Raw genomic sequence first — 15811 nt, forward strand, 5'->3', positions numbered from 1 at the left:
TTAAAAGAACAGATAAAATAAAAATAAAAGCCTTTCCTCGGAGATAACCACTATTAAATATTTAATGTACTTCTTGTCGGTCTAATGTTTCCGCACACGCACCCACATGCACGCACGCGCACACACACCAGACATTTGTGTGATAAATTTATGTCACATTTCCGCTCACTTTTCATCTTTAATGTTTCTGAAACCAGTATGCTTCTTAGAGTTGCTTTAACGTTTCCTTTCTGTGGAAATATTATTACGCCAGTGGTGCATCCGAAAATCACTGCCATTAGAGAGGACATACTGCATATAGGCACAGTATTAGGGTTCATTGTGCGTGTATGAAGAGGTCTCCTGCTCCTTTCACTTGACGTTACCTCATGAACATTGCCACATGCCTTGAAATATGATCTGAACATATGAGCTTTATTGGCTACATAATATTCCATATTAGGGTTGTCCCCCAATGGACTCAATCCTTTCCCTGCTGAAAAACACAATTTCTCAGCCACACAGAGGCGAGGGAAATTATTTGCTTAACTTGCAGTGAAACTGTGCAGCGGATGAACTCCTACATAGGGCGCGTCTATGTGTCCGGGTGGCCTTTGAGGCAGCAGTGGACCAATGACCAAGGTCTAAGTTCTTGTTACTTCTGCTGTTCCAGAGGTGCCCTGGGGGTGCGGTTTCATCCCGCCGAGCATCAGTTTCCTTCTCTGTAAGACAAGAAGGCTTGCTGAAGCTCTTTTTTTTAAAAATTTTTTTTAATGTTTATTTATTTTTGAGAGAAAGACAGAGAGCAGGCGGGGGAGGGACAGAGAGAGAGGGAGACACAGAATCGGAAGCAGGCTCCAGGCTCCGAGCTGTCAGCACAGAGCCCGATGCGGGGTTCGAACCCACGGACCGTGAGATCATGACCTAGGCAGAAGTTGGACGCTTAATCGACTGAGCCACGCTGGCGCGCCTGAAGTTCTTTCCACCTAAAGTAAGCTGATAGCTAAACCTTGGCTTCCCAGCCAGGTCACAGGGAGGAGGTGAGTTCAGTGGATCTATGTTGATATAACCCCAAGTCCCAAGGAATCCTGTATAACGGGCTGACCCCCTGCAGAGCCATCACCACCCTGGCATTTGTGCGTACCTTCTCCTTGCAGAATTCCAACAGCTGTGACACAGTTTCACCCTTGTCCCTATGTGTGATTTGGCACCTGGGGCCAGATAGAGTTTCTTGGTCAAAATATCCTCCCTGGAAAATGAGAGCCTGAGAAGGGACAGAGCAGCCACTGCCTGCTGGGACTCCTGTGTCGAGCCTGGTAGAGCTACGGGCAGGTTGCCAAACCCCAGTGGGATTTCCATCTCAGAACCGGAGGTGGGAAGGGATTAGGAGGTCAGAGATGTTGCATTACTTAACTTTCTGCTTTTTATAAAATAAGCAGTCCTCAAATCTTTGTTGAATGATGGGTGACTGAAAATGGTGTGTGTGGGTGCCAAGAAAAGTAAACGTGGAAAGGCAAGGACTTCAAAGGCTGTTGGGAAAAATGTGCTCTGGGCAGGTCTGTTTGTCTTTCGGATCCTGCGATTCTGTAAAGTGAGTACTGGATGTGGGAGGGAGGAAGAGGCAGTTCCATCTCAGAGTTCTTGCCATCTGGTACCCGGGGTTCTTGGGGAAGTCAGTTCACCCTCCCCCCACCCGCCGCCCCCCACCCCCGGACTCATCCGTTCATTCAACAAACGCATTTACTCAGTTGCAGAATTTATCGGAGCGCCACTGTGAGCCAGACACAGTTCCGGGCTCTCGAAGTCACCAGGGAACCAGAGTTGAAAGTCCCTGCCTTGTGATGTAAGAGAGAGAGAGGACTTAAGGACCAAGCTTCCTTACCTGGAAGCAGGACTGTGGGCTGGAGGCCTCCCAGGCGGAGTCACCATGGGGGCAGGCTCAGTGGAGACCAGGTGTGATATGGGCTTCCTACCGCCCCTTTCTGCACCTACCGCCCCTCAAGATGGTAACCGCCTATGACAAGACACTCAGGTGAATGTTAATGAGCCTTGCGTGGACCCTTCAAGACTGGCTCTGTTCCCTTGGATTGTATTTGAATATATATTTTTCATCAAATTTGTTAGTGATTATTTATTTTTAAGAGAGAGATAAGAGAGCATGAGCAGGGGAGGGGCAGAGAGAGGAGGAGACACAGGATCCGAAGCAGGCTCCAGGCTCTGAGCCATCAGCACAGAGCCCGATGCGGGGCCCGAACTCACAGACCACGAGATCAGGACCTGAGCTGCAGTCCGATGCTTAACCAGCTAAGCCACCCAGGAGCCCCTGAAGTGAGTGATTTTGAAGGCACGTGACAGGGAGAATAGTTTGGGGGGCCACGTGAGAAGGCCACGGCGTCATCTTCCATCTGCTCACGGTGTGCTTCTCGACACGTGCCTGTCCCTTGGGACGCAGGCTTTCTCACCTCCAGGGCCTGGGGGCTCAGCTGGCTCTCAAGGGGGGCAAATTCAAGGATTCTAAGAACAAGTGCCTTTTGTTCCAGGCTGCTGCACCACTGGCTAGATCTTTTCACACGTCATATGTTTGTAACCACTCTAGAAAGACTACCCGCTACTACACCAAATAGGAAGGACACGATTTATTAGCGGCGATAATGGTAACACGAACAAGTTAGCGCTGCTTATGCAGCTCTTGGGTGTACAAGGCATGTTGCCATCCCGTCTCACTGAGCTTTACAAACACCCTAGGGGTGGCGAACGGGGTGTATTATGTCCACTTTACGGTGAGGGATTTCAAGATTTGAAGGATTAAGGGACCTGTTTAAGGTCATGCGGGTAGTAAATGGTAAAGCGAGGACTCTAATCCTTGACCTTGAATGTCAGTTCCGACCTGGTGTCTCTACCTTGTAGCCAAGGTTACGTTAGCTAACATGCACTTAAAATTAGGTCAAAGGTTGCTATGAGCAAGGCCCTGGAAGATGCTAGTTGGGGAGAGAGGAAGCGGGGTTCTGGGCAGGGGTACACAGGAAAACCCATGCTTCAGTGCTAGGCGGAGTGGAGAAACTCTCTTTCTCCCAGAGAAACACTGTCACCCACTGCCCTCTCTAGTTGTCCTGGGGGACTTCTGCAAGATATTTGACAACATCTTTCACAGTCACCGGGTGGACAAGACGGAGGAACGGGTCCAAATAAGTTAAATAAGCACCACGTCGAACAACTCTGACTGCTTTTTAATGGGCTAGCAATACTGTGGAAGAAGGTGTCCATTGGCCAGCCATTGGGCTCCGTCCTTAACAGCGTCCTGGGAATGTGGACGATGACCGTGCCGGAGGCAGGTTGACTGATGTCATTCACAGATTACACTAGGCTGAGAGTAGCTGGGGCTGTTTTGAATGACAGGGTTAGAATCTAAATGATTGAGTGATGAGCTGATTCAACCAAGAATAGATGCTGAGTTCTGCTCAGGGATCCCCAAAACTTAGCCACGTGTAGGAAGGAGGCGAGGGGTATGTGAGTTTACAGCATCACTGGTGGAGGGAGAAAAGGACACGTTCAGGTTTCAATTTGCAGTTTGCCATGATTGCCTTGTGAAACTCTCAGAAAAAGCTGATGTGGATTAGCAGCGCGGATTGTATCAATAGAGGTAGATGTGCCATCAGAGGGAGGTGATGGTGTTAGTTTATTCCGCATATTCATAGAAGTGGGATTACTGAGTTGAAGATTATGACTATGTGTATAATTCTCCGTATGTGTTACCAGATTGATTTCCAGCTGGTGTGGACCCATTCACGTGCCCACCAGCAATATGCAGAGTGCCCCCTCCCACTGCACTCACACCAGCATTAAGTAGTATTCTTTCAAAACATGGGTAAAGATGTGTCATATGGTAATTTGCATTTGCTTATTAACAGTAAAGACACATGTCATTTTTAGGGTAGTGACCGCGTGTGGTTCTTTTACGAGCTATTGGGTCCGTGTTCTTTTCTGCTTTTCTTTTGGGGTTTTCACCTTTTTTTTCTTCAAGGATTTGAATGAGTTCCTTACTCTTCAGATATGAACTCTTCTCTCTCCCGCTTGTTGTGAATATTTTAAAGGAAGATATTTTCTGCAGCTTCTCTTTTTCTCTCTCCGGATGCAGGTTCCTGAATGCCTCAGTCTCAACTTGCATGAAATGTCCCGTGAAATGCCTAGAGACTCTTTCAGGCCATATGGTCGCAACTCCGGTGCTCCCTCACATGTCAGAACCGATGTGGCTCATTCTCCCCTGCCTTTGCCGCCATATGCGCGCGTCCCTAATCTGCTGGGCAGATCGGCAGCTGGGGGGAGGATGTGCCTGTGCTGGCAGAGGCCTGCCTGGCAAATCTTGGCATCCTGGGGGTGGGGGGGAGATGGCAGTGGAGACTCCCTTTCTAAAAATGCATGCTTTCGTTCTGAAAGAAAGTCACAGATGAGGTTCTTCTGGGGTTTTTTGCTTGTTTCTTATCTGCCCTTCTTCCATTTCTTTATCTGGCCACTGTCCTTTGATGCCAGGAGAGCTGGGGTCTGGTCACTGTGCTTCCATACTGCCCTTCTGGGGGGGGGGCGTCTGATGATTTCTCAACTCTCGTACTCCTCAGGTGCATGAAAGGACAGGCCTGATGTATCCCTGCAGGAGAGCCAGCTTCTCGAGCAGATTCTCCTGGGCTACTGGTCAGAGAAATGGTCATGTTTCCCATGTCTGCAATTCCAGAGCCCGTGGTGACCCCGGATCCCCCCGTACCTCTACCCAGCTCTCTAGATAAGGGGTCAGCACATCTGGCTTCCACGGGTGTCTTGTGAATAACATTGTATTGGCACACAGGCATGCTTATTCATTTAGGCACCGCCCCCCGCCCGCTGCCCCAGTGTCGCTTTCACGCTAGGTCGGCAGAGCTGAGGAGCTGCTGCGGAGACAACGTGGCCTGCAAAGCCCAGAGTCTTTACTATCTTGTCCTTCGTAGAGAAGCTTGCTGGCCTCTTCTGTGGGTTGATGGTCATGAAGGCTGGCGTGGGGGAGAGGGTCCACTAGCTCATGGCAAAGCAGGAAAAACGAGGACCAGAAGGAAAGCTTCCAAAAAAGCTATTTTTTTTTCAAGTTAGAGCCTGTCCTTTATACCAAGATTGTATCCTTTTTTATGTTAAAATGTCTTGACAAAATAGCGGCAAAGGTAGACTTGTAGTTAGTTTTTCAATGTCCTTACTTGACCAAATATAAAGTTGGCCACTCTATGTGAGCTCCCAAAATAGCTTGAAAATTTTGTTCATCTGTGAAATCCTCAAATGAGGAACCAATAACTCTCCTACCTTGGATGACCCCCTGGAAGCCTTCCACATCAACCTGTCTTTTTTTTTTTTTTTTTTTTTTTTACCACACATAACTGTATGTTTTTGCCAGCAACATCTTCATTCATTCATTCATTCATTCATCCATTTGTACGTTCATTCATTCATTTACTTATTAAGACATGTATTAAAGACTTTGTGTTAGATCAGAGGATCTCAGACTTTCTGATCATAGGATTCATTTTCATTCCCCAAATTGACCAAGACCGAAGGCCTTTTGCTTTTGTGAGCTACATCCGTTAATATGAAAAATTAATACCATAAAATGTTAGTAATACTTAACAATGCATTTAACAATAGCAACAGAAATCAGCTTCATGTTTACATAAGTATTTTTTATTAAAAATAACTATTTTCCAAAACAGAAAACAATGAGAAGAATGCCATTGATGCCCTGGCAAATCTCTTTTGCTTTCTGGCTTAATAGGAAACAGATGGATTCCTATAGGTGTTCCTGCACTCAGTCTGCTGTGATATATTATTTTGATTGGAGTATATGAAGAGAGTCCTGTCTCACTCAGTTTTGTAGATGGAAAAAAACAAGAGCATTGCCTCTTCAGATAATTGCAAATATTCTTCTTTTATACTACACCAAAACTCAACAAGTCCTAGTCTCTTACAATTTCGTGGTGATGTGGAATCTGAAACTGTATCAGTGACCTTGATATACGACCCTGAGATCATGACCTGAGCCGAAATCAAGAGTCTAAGCCACACAGACACCTCCAAGGACGTTCTTAAGTACAACTTTTTTTTTTCCCTTTAGTTCTAAGTGCATCGGAATAAAATGAGTCTGGTTTGGTGCCACAGCCTGACTTGTGGTAAGGCCCCAGCAATGTTACCTACCATGGGTTTTTGTAGGATCAGTGTAGGTCATAACTCTTTCATAGCAAATGGCAAATCACGGCTTGGTAACATCATGAAAAGCGTTTGATTTTTGTGAACATCCTGTAAGGGTTTTGGAGACCCCAGCGGCTGACAGACCATGTTTTGAGAACCATTACATTAGATGCAGAGAAGGATTCATAGATAAATAAGACCCAGTTCTTGATATCAAGTTACTCATCATCTAATGATGATCTACTGAGATCAACACACTGGCAGCTAAAATCCAAGTTGGAATAGGACAAACGCTAAAAGATATTAATTTACTTTTATTGTGGTAGAGTGCGCATAACATAAAATTTATCATTTGAACTATTTTTTTAATGTTTGTTCATTTCTGAGAGACAGCGAGAGAGGGAGAGCGTGCGCACGAGTGGGGGAAGGGTGGAGAGGGAGGGAGACACAGGATCCCAAGCAGTCTCCAGGTTCTGAACTGTCAGAGCCCGACATGGGCTCGAACCCACGAACTGTGAGATCATGACCTGAGCCGAAGTTGGATGCTGATCGGACTGAGCCACCCAGGTGCCCCTGAACCATTTTTAAGTGGTCAGTAGCATTAAGTACATTCACAGTGTTGTAGAAACATCTCCACCATCCATCTCCAGGACTGTTTCTTTTTTCCAAATTGAAAGTCTGTACTCATTAAACAGTAACTCCCCATTTCCCCTACCTACACTCCTGGTAGCCATCATTCTGCTTTCTGCCTCTATGGATTTGACTACCTTGTGGATTTGACACCTCTCATATGTGGTATCATGTGATACATGGCCTTTTGTGACTGGCTTCCTTCACTGTGAATGTTTTTGAGGATCAACCATGCTACAGCACCTGCCAGAATTTCTTTTCTTTCTAGGGCTGAATGATATTCCACTGTATGGATATACTGCATCTTGTTTTTATCGGTGCGTCCATTGCTTCCATCTTTGGGTCACTGTGAATAAAGATGTGAATTTTTGCAAAGTGTGGTCTTGTTTTTAATCAGTCCGTGATTCTCTTTCCTTTTTTGGTCATAAGATACCGAATGCTCCCAGGTAGGGCCTTCTTTGAGAACAGCCTGCCGCACTCTCCGTCCAAATCGCCCACCTTGGTTAAGAATACCAGCATCATCTCTCTAAAACACCCTGCTTGGGCCTGACCCTCAACCCTCCCCGCCCCCCACCTGCCCGGTGTTTTCCTCGTTCAGCCCACACACTCTGTACTCCAGGCTAGATGTTCAGCAAGCAGCTGCTCTCTGTTCATTTCAACAAGTCTTTATTGATCACGCATTATTTGCTCATCAAACAGATTTGCCTTTTCCAACACTTACAGTCCTGGGCTTGGCTGCACGTTTGCCTGTTAAATCTGTATTTACACATGTTGCAGTTGGCAGCTCAGCTCAATAAAGACAAAAAGGTCTACGTGTTGGATGTTGGTGTCTGGGGGAGAGTTTCTGAAGCACAGGGATTTCGTTAGACTAGCCGTGTGCCTCCTTACCTACCGAAGCCTCCCTAACACCGTATTTATAAACCATTTAGATATTTTATTACTAAATTTACCATTTCAGCCAGCATTTGGGCTGTTGTGCTGCAGCATCCTATAAATCGAGTGCTAAATGAGATATGGGTAAATTGGACCGTCACTGAGGAGAGACGTACATCATGGGAAACACACAGGAGAAGAAATTGCCTCTGTCCTCCTTGTTTTTCTTGGAAAGGAAGCTTAAAACTAGCATTCACCTTTTGTTTCTGAGATGGCCCTTGATGTAGTGTCACTCGTCATTACTTTCAGGCCTCTGTGTTTGACCTTCCGGTTGGAAAAGCCCCTCCTGTTTTCACAGGGGGGAAGACAAGTTCTGGAGACCCCCCGATAATGGTGGGATTCAAATGTCTGCCTCGTGTTTCACGGTTTAAAAAGGCCTTTCACTGGGGCGCCTGGGTGGCTCCATCAGTTAAGTGTGGACTCTCGTTTTCGGCTCAGGCCCCAATCTCACAGGTCGCGGGTTCGAGTGCCACATCAGGCTCCATGCTGACCGTGCAGAGCCTGCTTGGGATTCTCTGTCTCCCTCTCTCTCTGCCTCCCCCTCCCCCCCCAAACTCACTCTCTATCTCTGTCTCTCAAAATAAATAAATATTTTTTTAAAAAAGAAAAATAGGGGCGCCTGGGTGGCGCAGTCGGTTGGGCGTCCGACTTCAGCCAGGTCACGATCTCGCTGTCCGTGAGTTCGAGCCCCGCGTCGGGCTCTGGGCTGACAGCTCAGAGCCTGGAGCCTGTTTCAGATTCTGTGTCTCCCTCTCTCTCTGACCCTCCCCCGTTCATGCTCTGTCTCTCTCTGTCCCAAAAATAAATAAAAAAAAAACCGTTGAAAAAAAAATAAATAAAAAAAATAAAAAAGAAAAATAAAATAAAAAGGCCTTCTGAATAGCTTATTTCCTATCATTCTCCCCAAAGAGCTGCCGTTCACGATGGACCACATGCTTAGTATTCACTGCAGTTCCTGGCCGCAAGGTGGAACTCTCTGAGGAGGTGCCATCGTCTTTGCTAGCAGATGGAGAGCCCAGAGAGGTCAGGCTAATTAACCAAAGTCACACAGCTTGTGAAGAATTGTTTCTTGCAGTGTAAATTCATCTCTTGGTGGCCATTTCTAGTGCTCTTTTCTCTGCAGGCACGTTGTCATGTAATCCTCCTGTCCCGCAGACCTGCCCAGATACCTAAATAATCTGATGTCCTAAATGCTTTCCTGCTCCTGGTTTAGAGGAACTTAACACCCATAAGAGGTCATGGGAGGAAGAAGGAGAGGGTAGGAAAGCAAAAATGAATCAGGCATTTTCTAGATGTCATACAATATGTTATTTAATGCCTAGAACTAACGTTGCATGAATATTAGCTCACTGTTTCATAAACAAAGAAAACAAGGCTTGGAAAGGTTAGAAAACTCACTGAATGTCATGGAACCAGTGAGAGAAGGAGCTGGGGCTTTAAACTGGATGTGTTTAGAATTCATGTCCTGTCATAGCATGCAACTATACTGTGAACTTGGGCTACCACGAAGTAGGATGACTCTTTAGGCCATCTGGTCCTGTGGCCTTGCGTTGGAGTCCATGGATATGGAGGGTTTCAAGAACCTTCATGCGTCTCAGGCATCTGGGTGGTTCAGTTGGTTGAGCGTCTGACTCTTGATTTCAGCTCAGTCATGATGTCACAGTTCGTGAGATCGAGCTCCTCATCAGCCTCCACGCTTGGTGTGGAGCTTGCTTAAGGTTCTCTCTCCCCCTCACTCTGCCCCTCTCCCTGTCTCTCTTAAAAAAAAAAAAAAAAAGAAAGAACCTTCATGCCTTTTATGAAATTATGTGTGTGGCCAAAGGCATATTCTTTGGGATGGGTTCAGATTAACACAAGTTTAAGACTCACGGATCAACTCCAATACCAGTTTGTCAACGGGGCGAGTGACTCCAAGGAGGGAGAAGGTGTTCCTAAGCTTCATCTGTTAGTGGCACAGCTTGGTCCTGTCTCCAGCCCTGTGGCTCCCAGGGTACACTACATAGTGCCCCCCGCATCCTGCAACCCAAGCTGTTCCTCCAGCACTGGCAAAGCACAGAGGTTAAAGGCCAGCATTATCTATTTGGAACTGCACTGGCCAGGCTGTCCTTGGTGGACTTAGGCCTAAGTGGTCTCAGAGAGAGCCCCAAAGTGAGCAAAATCTGACCAAGAAGGGAGAAACAAAATGTCAGTGCATTGGGGTTTTATCAAAGCTCAAAGAGGTTTCAATTTGAAGTGTGAGAAAGGGTCGGAGCTTGGCTTTGTCTGAAAGGGCAGCTTCTGAGCCTTCATATCTCAGAGGTTTATAATTTCACCTTGTTTCACCTCCCACCCCAGCCAAGCCGGTCATTATAGCAGAAAGAGCACTTGATAGAAGAAAGACAGGTTTGTCTCCGCAAGAACAATTTCTCTGTTGTCTGTAGGATGCCACCCAATATGATAAGTGAAATGTCGATACTTCAGACAGACTCCACTGGTCTGGACATTTATTCACTTTCGTTGCTTATCGTCAAGTTTACCCAGCTGGCCAAGCAGCAGGTTTTAACTTCTTTGACGAGGAGAGACGCGCTGTGAGGTGGGAACAGGTCTTCCAACGTCATGTTGGTTCAACTCTTTGGATTTCTTCAAGCTTCTTCCCACGGGGTTGGGACCTGGGAGGAAGATGGCATGGGATGGGGTGGGGGTGGGGGCTCTTACAGCTCAGGGCAAAGTGCAGGAGGGGTCAGGATGATGGGTCCCGGACCCTCTGACTTCTGACTTTATGCCTCACCGGACAATACAGGCTCAACCACCAATCTGTCTGTGGCCACTGGGTCTCCATCACTAAATCAGTTTATAGGGGTGGTTTTACTTTCGAGGGACAGTTTTGTTGCATTTGGAGACATGTGTCATAAATGGGGGGCTGCACCTGCTGTCTGGTGGGTAGAGGCCAGGAACGCTGGTAAATATCCTACAATGGTCAGGACAGTCCCCACAGCAAAGAATTATCCAGTCAACGATATCAATAGCCCTGAGGTTGGGAAGCCTCGTGCAGAGGCGTAGGCTGTATCAGGGCTTCAACATGGCCCACCATTCACTGGTAATCTGCCACACTGGCCGCAAATGAGATGCCTCCAGCAAAGAGCTGTCTAGTCCCAAATGTCCCTATGTTGAGGTTGAGAAAGCTTAATTTCAGGTGCTCGGGTTCTAAGCAAGAGAAAGCAGCCCAGCCGACCTAAGTGTTAAAGGAACTTGGAAGGCAACAGGGTAGCAGACAGAAGAGCGAGAAGCAGCAGGTCCCAGAAGGAGCAGGAACGGGAACCTCTCCGGCGAGGAGCATGCGGGACCTAAGGGTGGTCTCCTGCAGGTGTCACTGCAGGGTCCCGCCCTTTCATCATTAGCAGGGGAATGTACATTCCTGGGCGGGAGGGCCGGACTGGTTGTCCTGGTGCTGGGCCCACACTGGCCAGAGCTTGGGAACCTGCAGACCTGCCTGTGAGGAGCAGGAGGCTAACGTCAGGAAAACGGAGGCATCCTGAGCAGAAGGGGGCTGTGTGCTGGGTGGGCAGACCCCACAGATGCCCGTCACAGCAATCACAGGCTGTTGACGGCACTGTAAGAAACGCCTTGGGCTCTGTCTCACAGGACTCGCTCAGAAGAGCCAGGCGTGGCTGACATCGTCATGAACACTTGGGGATCGGAGGCAGAGACACCCAAAGCCACAAAGCGCACCGGGATCAATCTTGAAAAGAATACACAGGTGTCGGGTAGGGAGGCCTCGGATTCCCTATTTTGTTTTTCAACAGGCGCCGTGTTTTCCATTTCACGTAGTGATTTGACAAACATTTCCTGGGTGCCTACTGTTTCTGGGCGCTATGCCAGGATGCTGAACGTAACCAGGTGTGGGCCTCGCCCGGGAAGAGCTTCTAGTCTGCTGCGGGTGAGAGAGCCGTGGGAGCTGGGGATCGGGAGAGGAGGGAGAAGCGGACAGAGTAAAAGCTAAGGACAGCGGTGGTGCCAGCTGGAGGGAGTGGAGCTAGGCAGCAAGTAAGTCAGCGAGTGACAGAATACTGAGATTCCACTCGCGCCAAGGTGCCTCTCCATCAGTAGCGATGGGGAAGGACAGGCCGGGAACACCCAGGAAGAAAGTGTTGCCTTTGGCTAAAGACATCTTGGTGTCCCCGGAGCGGTATTCTGGGAAGGGGGGTGTTGGCCCCCTGTTGCCCATGTGTGCTGGTTAAGTGTGGGAATGCCGCCTATCCCGTGACCCTGCTCGGGTCCCCTGAGAGGCCACTGTGGCGTTGGCACAAGAGACCCCGCATCTGTTTCTTTTATTTGTTCTGTTAAAGAAAAAGGCCCATTGAGGGCGCACGAGGGGATCCAATCCACCGGTCACAGGCCAATTATTTATTATGAGCCTTGAATACCTTTCTGATCGTATAAGGTTTTATTGTGTTTTTACACGGAGGGTAGACTTGGGGAGTCAGTTTGGCAGCCGAGAGAGGGAGGGGAAAAGGGCTTTCAGGGATCATTCTGGGAGTGAAAAGTTCACCTTGAGATAGAGGTTCAGAAACTTTAGCAGGAGTCCAGGGACTCCACCAGAATCCCGGTTGGCACTTACCCCTCTGCGGGAAGTCACAAAGAAATAGATTTCCCCTTTCCTCCTAACGGTGATGCCATTTCCCCTCCAAATAGCTCAACGGTTGGACTCCAGGAGACCTGAGAGAAAAGGGGAGTCTGTTTTCCAAAATGCCAAGCTGTCCCTTCAGCCTCGAGGTCACCTGCAGGCCACCCTCCCCCCCCTCCCCCAGACCCAGGGACCCTGGGGCAGCTGAGGACAACAGCGCTGGGTGCAAACACTCCCACCCTCCCTCTGTGAAGAGCAGGGGTCTGGCCAGACCAGCCCCGACTACCTCGGTCCTCCCAAGTTGGAAAGACCACCATTCATTGGCCTTATGAACCAACTACTATGACCTTCCCAGAAGGTCTGAGCACACGCACTTGAATTCCACCCACCCTTCAGATGTCAGCTTTGCCTGGGCCCATGAGGCCTATGGTCACCACCACTAACTCCTCCTCCCCCATCTCCACGATTTATTGAGTGCCAACTGTGTGCCAGGTGATAGGCTAAGTACTTTAAAGGCATGTTCTCAATTCATCCCCACGAAAATCTTATTATCACTTGTACTCTACGGAGAAAAATTCTAGGGTTCAGAGACGTTTCGCAGTTCATCCAGGGTCACACTGGTGGCAACTCACAGAGGGGAGCCTCAGACCCAGGTAAGAGTGGGGTAGTCATCTCTGAACCTCCAGGCTCTCCTCTGTGACCTTCCCCGACGCTGGCTCACACTTCCCATCACTTCTCTGGACTCGTCACACGCTGGTGCTGTGAGCGGCCACATGGCACCGTGGGCAGGCTGCTTGGCCCCGGTGGATGGTGCATGGGAATTCTAGCATCTCCTTCTAGCTCTAGGGTACTTTATTGTGGCCTTGGGCAAATTACGTGCTGCTTCAGCTTTCTGAACTGGAAAACGGAAATAAAAATCCTTACCTCGCAGGCTTGCTGTGATGCTCAGTGACCTATTACATTTCAAAGTTCTCGATACAAAGAGTGAAAATGTTGTTGTTTTTATTCTGCCCAATGCCTCTAAGTAGGATCACAAGCTCCTTGGGGACAGGCTCTGTGCACCTACCTCATTATTCCCATAGCTTCTAGCCAGAGCTGAATATATAACTGACACTCAAACCAAGTGGCCGACCTCATAAGAGAACCTCGTTCATGAATGTGCTTTCTCCACAATATTGCCAAATTGCCTCCCCCCCCACAGGGCCTATGCCATTCTGCACCCCAACAGCAGCGAGCGAGCCCTCCTATTTCCGCACACTTACGCCAATACGGTATATTAGCCATTGTTTGGATTTTTGCCAATCTGATAGCTAAAAACGAGTATCCCAACATAACTGAAATTTGCATTTATTTTATTGTGAATTAGGTTAAGCTCAGTTTCCTATGTTAAGAGCCATTTGTGTATCCTTCTATGTACACGGTGATAGACGGTATTGAGTTCATTGTCTTGTTTCCTCACTGATTTACAGGGTATATATTTGGAAGATCAAGGCAGAGATTCAGGATCAAGGAGGTTGAAGTTTAAAATACAGACGGATAGATGGATGGGTAGATAGATAGTAACTTACACCATTACTTAACGGTAAAACGAATGCAGATGTGATACGGCATAGAATCCAACATTTGCGTGAAGTTTTAAAGTCAAGCATTGGGATATCATGGAAGTTTCCCACTTGTATCTGGCTGCTCTGGGTTCTGCCTCCAGGCACCCTGGGAAGGGTTCCTCAAGAGGAAGTTTGGAAAGCATTGCTTTCAGGGGAGTTAGGAAACCCTCATCGTTGTCTCAGCACTGCCACCGGGGAACAGTGCGACCTGGGTGCATCCCAGGGTCTTCATGACCTTCACATCTGCCAGAATATAAACTCCACGAGGGCAGGGTTACTGTCTGCTGGTGAGTCTTCAGCACCTATGACAAATACCTGGTACATAATAGGGGTTGGATACATGTTCAATGTCAATAGAGTGACATGCTCAACATTTACTCTGTCCCTCACTTTCCCCAAAGATAGAGCTTTCAGTTCTGTTAACACATAAGGACCTACTCTCTGTGGGACTCCGGGACACCATGACAACCGAGGCAGGCCCCTGCCTTCCCCTGTGCATCAGAGGCAGAAATGTATGCCCTGGTGCCATGATGCATGTTTCTGGTTCCATGCTTCTTCTTGCTCTGTTCCTGCCTGGGTATGGTAGAACATCAAGGCCAAGCGTAAAAACCTTGCCGTGGTTCTCCCAAGACCACCTTATCCACTGATCTGCCATCTTTGAACACCACTGCACTCCTTGGGGGTCCCTTGGGTGGTCCAGGCCCCATGAGACTGTTAGCAAAGGTGGTCCTTTCACGTCATGGTGGTCCAGGCCCCTCTCCCACACCCTGCTCTAAAGAAACATGATCTTGGCTGTTTATGGGGTGTGGGCTCTGATATGTGGGTGGCAGGCTGCTGAGCCATCGGCAGGCAGTAAAGTCTTAAACGTAGGCCTGTTTTCCAGCTACAGCTGCCACATCAAAGAGCCAAATTCCCTACAAACTCCGCCTTAATTAAAAAGTTACGGTAATCCTCAGGATGGAGGCAGGTCAGACACCCCTGGAGACAAAAGTTCTCTCTGTGGCCACAGACCAGGCCTTTCCTCCCACCCCAGGTACTATTAAAAGCGGACAGGCAACTCTGTAGGTATCACAGCCCCCCGGGGAAATAGGAGCGGAAATGCTCCCCCCACCCCTGCCCCCGCCCCGCCAGCCCGCATTCATAATTTGCTGCGGAGGGATCTAGGATTTTCAAACATTTGAAGAGGGGCTCTGGCTTCTTGGACAGGTTTCTCTTTTTCACATGTTCCCAAATTCTTTAGGGTCTTTCACAGCTGTGCGTTCAACTGCCTCAAGGCCCCAGGGCCACGTGTTAGAGCACCGTGAGCGGTGAAACACCCGGGCCCTCTTCTCTCTCTGGAGCCAGCAAGGCAATTAATAACTTTGTCTTGTTGATGGGCAAACCGAGCCCTGGCCGTGGGAAGGGGGCTGCCTGTAGTCACCCAGCATATAGGGGGCAGGACCCAAGCCAGCACCAGGGCCGGAGGAGGCCACCCTGTTTGTGATCCCAACCAGATCACCCACAGTTACGAAAGTCCCAGAGAGAGCAGTGCTTACCCACGTTTCCTGGACCCCTTGTAGGTGGGCAGGGTCATGTGACTGGCCTATGAAAGTCCCCTGGTGGGAAATCTGTCCCTTCTGGTTGCAGCCGGGAAAGGCCTGTGGAGGACTGTAGTCTTTCTCTCCCACTGCCGGGTGATAAGAGTTGCCCACAGGTGAAGCCTCCATGAGGGCCATTATTAGCTGGCTCTTGCAAGGGGCGCCTGGGTGGCTCAGGCGGTTAAGCGTCCGACTTCGGCTCAGGTCATGATCTTACGGTCCGTGGGTTCGAGCCCCGCGTCGGGCTCTGTGCTGACAGCTCAGAGTCTGGAGCCTGTTTCGGATTC

This window comes from Neofelis nebulosa, chromosome 13 (genome assembly GCF_028018385.1).
Source record: "Neofelis nebulosa isolate mNeoNeb1 chromosome 13, mNeoNeb1.pri, whole genome shotgun sequence".
Lineage (NCBI taxonomy): Eukaryota > Metazoa > Chordata > Mammalia > Carnivora > Felidae > Neofelis > Neofelis nebulosa.